This window comes from Coenobita brevimanus, chromosome 19 (genome assembly GCF_032717465.1).
Source record: "Coenobita brevimanus isolate Jiangsu-jjx chromosome 19, ASM3271746v2, whole genome shotgun sequence".
Classification (NCBI taxonomy): Eukaryota; Metazoa; Arthropoda; class Malacostraca; order Decapoda; family Coenobitidae; genus Coenobita; species Coenobita brevimanus.
In genome coordinates, this window is record NC_136972.1 from 30,462,502 (window position 1) to 30,469,004 (window position 6,503).

A 6,503-nucleotide genomic window follows, 5' to 3' on the forward strand; every position below is an offset into this window, starting at 1 on the left:
ATATGGTGAATTAAATGCATACATATTACAACATTAACCTCTTCAATCCTGGTGACATCTTTACAGTTTACTCCAGCTGCTAACACACAGTTTTATTCAGCTTAATAACAAATTCTTTCAACTGGAGGGGTTTCCCACAGTAGCAGTAGTAAACTAGTACCATAGCAGTAACTGCAGTCCCAACTTCTTTAGAAATGTGAACCCAATGGACTGCAGGCTGAAATTACCCTTCTGTAATCCACCAACCTCTTTTTTTTGGGGGATATAGAGTGAAAGGAGGGACATTTGCATAACCAAGCATTAGAGCAATCTGGTCGTCTTCGTACCCCCGTGTGAAGGCGTCCCTCTCCAGCACCATGAGTTAGATGTTACATTAATAAACACCTTCCATATAAACGGTCTTTCCTAAGTTGAATAAAATCATGTGGTAGTACCAAGACTAAAGTAAAGTAAATATTATGTCATCAGGATTCAAAGGGCTAACCCCTTCAATCTGAGGATGTATTTTTAATGTTCTTTTTAATACCCCCAGATGATTATAATTCAGCTTAGGAGACCCTCTAATGGTGATGATGTGGTAAAAGAAGTCTCTATCTAAACCCCAAGTTCAGAAAGACTCTCCCAGACTACTGTGACATTGCCTGGAGATCACAAAATTAAAAATACATCATTGGACTGAAGAGTTTACATGGCTACAACAGGCTACATGAGATTAAGTACAGGATTCATGTTGGCTAAATGTTCTCATACAATACTAGTAAATACAGCAGAAATTATTTGTCCACAATGAAACGATCCTCAGGCCTTTTCAAATACTTGAAATTAACATTACTGAATTGCCACTAGTTCTGCACAGTATCAGATACCTTTTTATACCATACACTATTTTCTTTCTGCAAACAACCTGGTAATAAAGAACTGAAAAAGAAAAAGCCAGAATCACCATCATTATCCTGGCCTTTCTTCCCACTGAAGTATGTGGTAAGAAAGCCAAAATTTTGAAGGGATGGGGGGAGAAAAATAATACTAATAATACTGGGACCAGCTTTCAGGCAGGTAAAATTCAAGTATAGAGATAGTCCATATTATCAGTAATGAAAGTGTTACAAAATATCACAATTTATTCCATACACCTGGTCCTGTGCAGGGAAAGAACTGGATAAACAACTTCATAGGCAGCACTGGAACTTTAAGAGGCAATCTTTCTGTATGATCATTTGAGAGAAGGGAGAAAAGCAAAATAAAAGGGAGGAATTATAGTGAGAACTTCCTTTACAGTATGTTCGAGAAGATAACTTATAATTACATAGGCTATATGTTTCTGGTTCATGGCTGAGGTAAAAAATAAATAATACAATAAATCATGAGCCAACGTTTAGCCCTTCACTATGATATCTTCTACATCATATTCTTGGTGACATCAGATTATCTTAGCTTGGGAGGGATTTCGTGAGTTAGAGGGGTTAGATACAGCCTTCCTCAACCCCTACCTTAAAACAAGTCTCCCTCACTTTAAATAAAGCATCTGGAGGTACAAAGTAATAAATATACCATCACACTGAGGGGACTGGAGTGAAACAAAAAGTTAATCATCCACAAAATTAACCCACTGAGCCAAGGGATATCATTATCATATTATTATCTTGAGACTATTTTATTCAGCTTAAATTTCCAAACAGGAAAAGTTATTTATACAGCACTAATAAACTCCTTCACTATCTGGCCTTTTCCTCATTACCCTCTTCACTGCTACACAAGAAGACCTTTCTTAAGCAAAATAAGACTGACTGGTAATGAGAAAAGAGAAAAAAAAAGAAGAAAAAGAAAAAAAAAGTCCTCTGACAACCAAAATATCTTGTAAGCTGAACAAAATCCTAGTACTGTACTAGCCTAAGTGAAATATTTTAATGCATCCTTTGAAAGCATATTAGTTATCTTTTGCATGCAAAATAGCAGGCTATCTGTCACAGCCACATTACATCAGTTATGCTGATAAAAAACAAGCAATACTAAAATGAACCAACAACACAATCAAAATAACTTATTTTAATATTTGCTAAAAGATGTAAGCAGCCTGTCAGATCATTTGAGACCTGGAAAACAAATACTGCATTATATATATATATAACTGGTAGGTGGGGGCGCTCACCATCCACTCACTCGATGTAGTGCTGCTCTCGGGTGTCTGCCCTTTCCTCTCCTGCATCCTTCTCTCCTTCCATCCTCTTCTGTCTTTCTTTCCTTCATTCGTTCCTTGTCCTTCTGCCTACGGTTGTCTTTACACTCTCTCTTCTGTCTTTCCTTCCTTCATTCTTTCCTCTTCCTTCTGCCTGTGGGTGACTCTACACTGAGTGACAAGCCAAATGGTTTCCTGTACACCATGAAACCATTCATTACACTGGGTGGTAACCATATAACCAAATTTTGGCGCCTGGTGGTTTAATGGGTAATTGTTGTGCTCCAGTCGGATTGAGCTGGTGAAGGTTTATATCCAAGGGATGGTTGGGGTTGATAGCTCATGTAATGCCACTCAGGGATGAGTGAGGCTTGTCACTCTCATCTTAAATGTCGGGGCCAACTGCCTAGCCCCGGGCTCCTACGTTCCTCATGGGGCAATGCAGGATTGGATGATGGATGGATATATATATATATATATATATATATATTTGCTACATTCCTGTTATTTCTAGATGATTTACACACAACAGCTCTTTCAAACAACAGCAATTACAGATATCCTTCATTAACCCTTTCACTACAAGAGATCTACTTATAGCTAAACAACAGGCATCTGGAGGGAACAAGAATATGAAAAATGTCTTCGGGCAAAGCTTATCCCGTGATATTACACAATGAAGTAATTTACTCTTGCTACTTCCAAGCAATTACATTCACTTTAGGAATAACATCTTGTATTGCAGAGGTTAATTATCTTAAAGTTAGAAATGATTTTTTGTGCCTTTATCCCCTACGCCATGAACCAGAAACATGTCTCACTTCAAAATGCTTCATTAAAAGTAGAATTTTACCTGCACACATCCTAGACATTATAAACCCTAGGTGGCAACATGCCCATCAGATGAGTGCCGTTGTATAGGAGATCTGGGAAAAATGGTACCTTTTCACTTTCCAGAATTTTCTGACAAATACAGTACTAACCATATACTAATAAAAACCAATAAACAAGTAAATTCATCTTTCTACTTGCAACTGAAACAAACTGGAAGACTTTATGTGCCACTATTAACATGCAGTGAGTTGGAAACACTGACTGTCAGAGCATGTTTTGGTCAACTATTGCCTAGCCAAAATAGCCACCATAAGTCATGGTGTGTGATACATGTTGCATAAACCTGTGTCTAATCAGTCATTAAACACAAATACTTTGCACCACATGAAAATCTAGAAAATGTGAAAGATTATGCGAGATTCTGGAAGGCACACTGCGACTACTGGAAATAAACAGAATGGTACTTATTACCAATAACAGTAGCATTAAAAGTTAACCCCTAAACCACCATAACATCGTTTACTTAATTCTTAATGCCACCAGGCAGTTTTAATCAGCTGAATGAATCAAAGCCTGAGAGTTATGACTGTCACCATTAACCTTCTCATTGCTTAAAACAACTCTAGTATTCCAGCTAATGCCAATTTTATTCATTTGAGGCATATTAGATAGAGCCAAGATTCCAGGGCTTGAATGATGAGTGAATGGAAGTGTGACTCATTGGACTGAGCAAACTTGGGCTGTCTGGATGTTGCTACTCCTAACCCTGCCCTGGGGTGAGAAAGGAGGTCTGGATGATGATGATGATGATGATGATGATGATGATGATGATGATGATGATGATGATTGATGATGATGATGATTATGATGATGTGAGTTATAGGAGCCTGAGTTAATAATAATGATAAGAAGTGATATAATGAGGATTAACTGTACACGAGCCAGTGGACATACAACCTGAATATTCCTGTAGCTTAACAGCTGGCAGGCAGTATTATTATACATCTGAATCTGGTGATGGCTTTATAATGGTTTATTTTTGCTCTCTCCAGACAACTTCATTCAGCTTCAATTTTTTTTTTTTAATTACACTGGCAAGGTCATCTATAGTCTTAGTAAACCCCTTCAATATGAGACTCCTTTTGTAAGCTGTATAAAATTGCCTGGTAGCAACAAGAATTTACAAAACAGGACATCACCTCCATTTGCGAGTTAACAGCAAAAAAGAACAAAAAAATGGTGATTTATATCAGTGGACAAACAACCTTATTGTTCTTGTAGCTAAACATCTGACAGGCAATATTAATCCCTTCAGCCCCAGGATATCTTTTTCAACCATTCTTGCCACCACCTGTCAATCCTTCCCTTTCACCTCACAAAAAGGGGGTTAGGGTGGGTTGGGGGGAGAAATGGTGGGAATCCTTTCATAGAGCTGAATGATGATTGATTCCAAGTCCTTCACTGTTAGAGGTTTCTGTAAGTTTAACAGTGTACTTTGGAGGAAACACAAACAAAATTTTAAAAGATGCTACCTGTACCTTTCTTCAGCTTAATTTATTTAGGCCCAGATGATTTTATTCAATTTAGGAAACAACTCTCATACTGAAGGGGTTTGCACTCCATAATTCCAACAATGCCTCCCAACCTGGATAAGGTCTTCTGATGGCAGCAAGAATAAGTTAAAATGATGTCTTGTGACTGAGAGGGTTAAGAAGGGAAGACAACCTCAAACTCTGTGGGAAGGAGTGACCTGTGGGAGGGTACGATGTGTAAGGCAGGGAATCAAGTTCTACAAAGTAATGATAAAATATTGATCATTATCCATCTTGACATATGAAGACATGAAATGACAGTAAGTATGATGGTAAAGAGAACAATTACTTCTAACTGAGGGTCACTATGCATTATGGTTTTTGACAATGGCATCAACTTACACTGTAGTTTTCATGACCATTCCTACCCTCATGGTTATTTAACAAGGAATACTTGTATAGTGTTCCATCAAGTATGGTAAATCCCCTTTATTACGGGATTTAACACCTTTAATCTGATGACATATTATAGCTTACTCTTGCTATCTCCACAGTTTTAATCAACTCTGGAGAGACTTTTGAACTGGTGGGGTAAGATTTATTGCAGCCTTCAGTAAATCCTGCAATACTAGTGGGGGGTCTCCCTTAACTCATAGAACATACACCACAGAACTGATGGGATTAAAGAAATAAATTATATAATCTCAAAGTGTTATGGAAATAACTTACATTACAAAGGTCTTTATGCATAAGTCATGAAAACTGACATTCCAGTATCTTTATTTTAAGGAAATGTACCCATTGAGACAAAATAGTATGTGTTCAGAAGTTATGTCAAAGTTCATATGGAGGCCGATCATTGACACTGCAGCCAAGTCTGTCCTGAGGTAACCATAGCTGTCTGGTGATAGAACTGATATAAAATACATCATCAGATTGAGGGGGTTTAAGTCAGTATCATTACAGAAAATGATCAAACTTTTCTGTCACAATAATTCTAGATCAAAGATAAGATACAGTCAGTCCTTGTTTTAAATTAGGGATGTGTTCTAAAATACCACAACATTTTCCATACAATGGGCAGCAACCGCAAGCTGGGGGAACTCACATAGCATCTTTATTCCCCCAACTCTGATGACCTATTCTATTATTCTTCTTACTACTTTAAGAGGCTTATAATCAAGTAAGGGAGAGACTTTTCTACGTGAAATGGTTAGATGTAGCATCCATTAACCAATCCACTGCTAGAAATCTCCCCTTAACTGAAAAGAATACAGTAATCACCAGGCAGCAATGATGTTACAGAAAATGCATCATCAGACCCATGGAGTTATTGGCAGCAATAAAACTTTTCTGGGGAATTTTTCTTTATGTAATATAATACTGATGTAACAGATTAAAAGAACTCAAAAAAAAAAAAAAGTGGCTTATTACAAGGACTTACTGTACAGTTAGGCATTCAATAAATACATCGAATCATACTAAAGATGATGTTAATTTAAAGAGGCTTGGGACTGTCAAGAAACGATGATGGTTGGTTGTTCTAGTCTGCAATTACATTCATTTACAGAACCAGTATAACGCAGCTCATTTTGCAGCATGAGACTCATACTATGAGTATCTATTTACCTCACCTTATTCATACTACCATGTACAAGCTTCTTTCCCACTCATACTGTTCTCTTATTCCATACCTCAGCATTTTTTGTTTTGTTATGCCATCATGACCCTCTATTACTGTCTTGTAAACAACTACTGTTCTCTGTTACCCATCTGAGTTCCTTCGTGTTACTTGGATTCACTGGTCACTTAAAATAACTTAATGCTTAATGTCTGTTCTATAAATCTAAACTACTATATAATAACTTATTGAAGGTTGTACTGGAAAGTATTCAAAATATTCCCTTCCACAATCTATGAATGTCAGCTGTCTGCTTTTTCAGATTTGAAAAAAATAATAG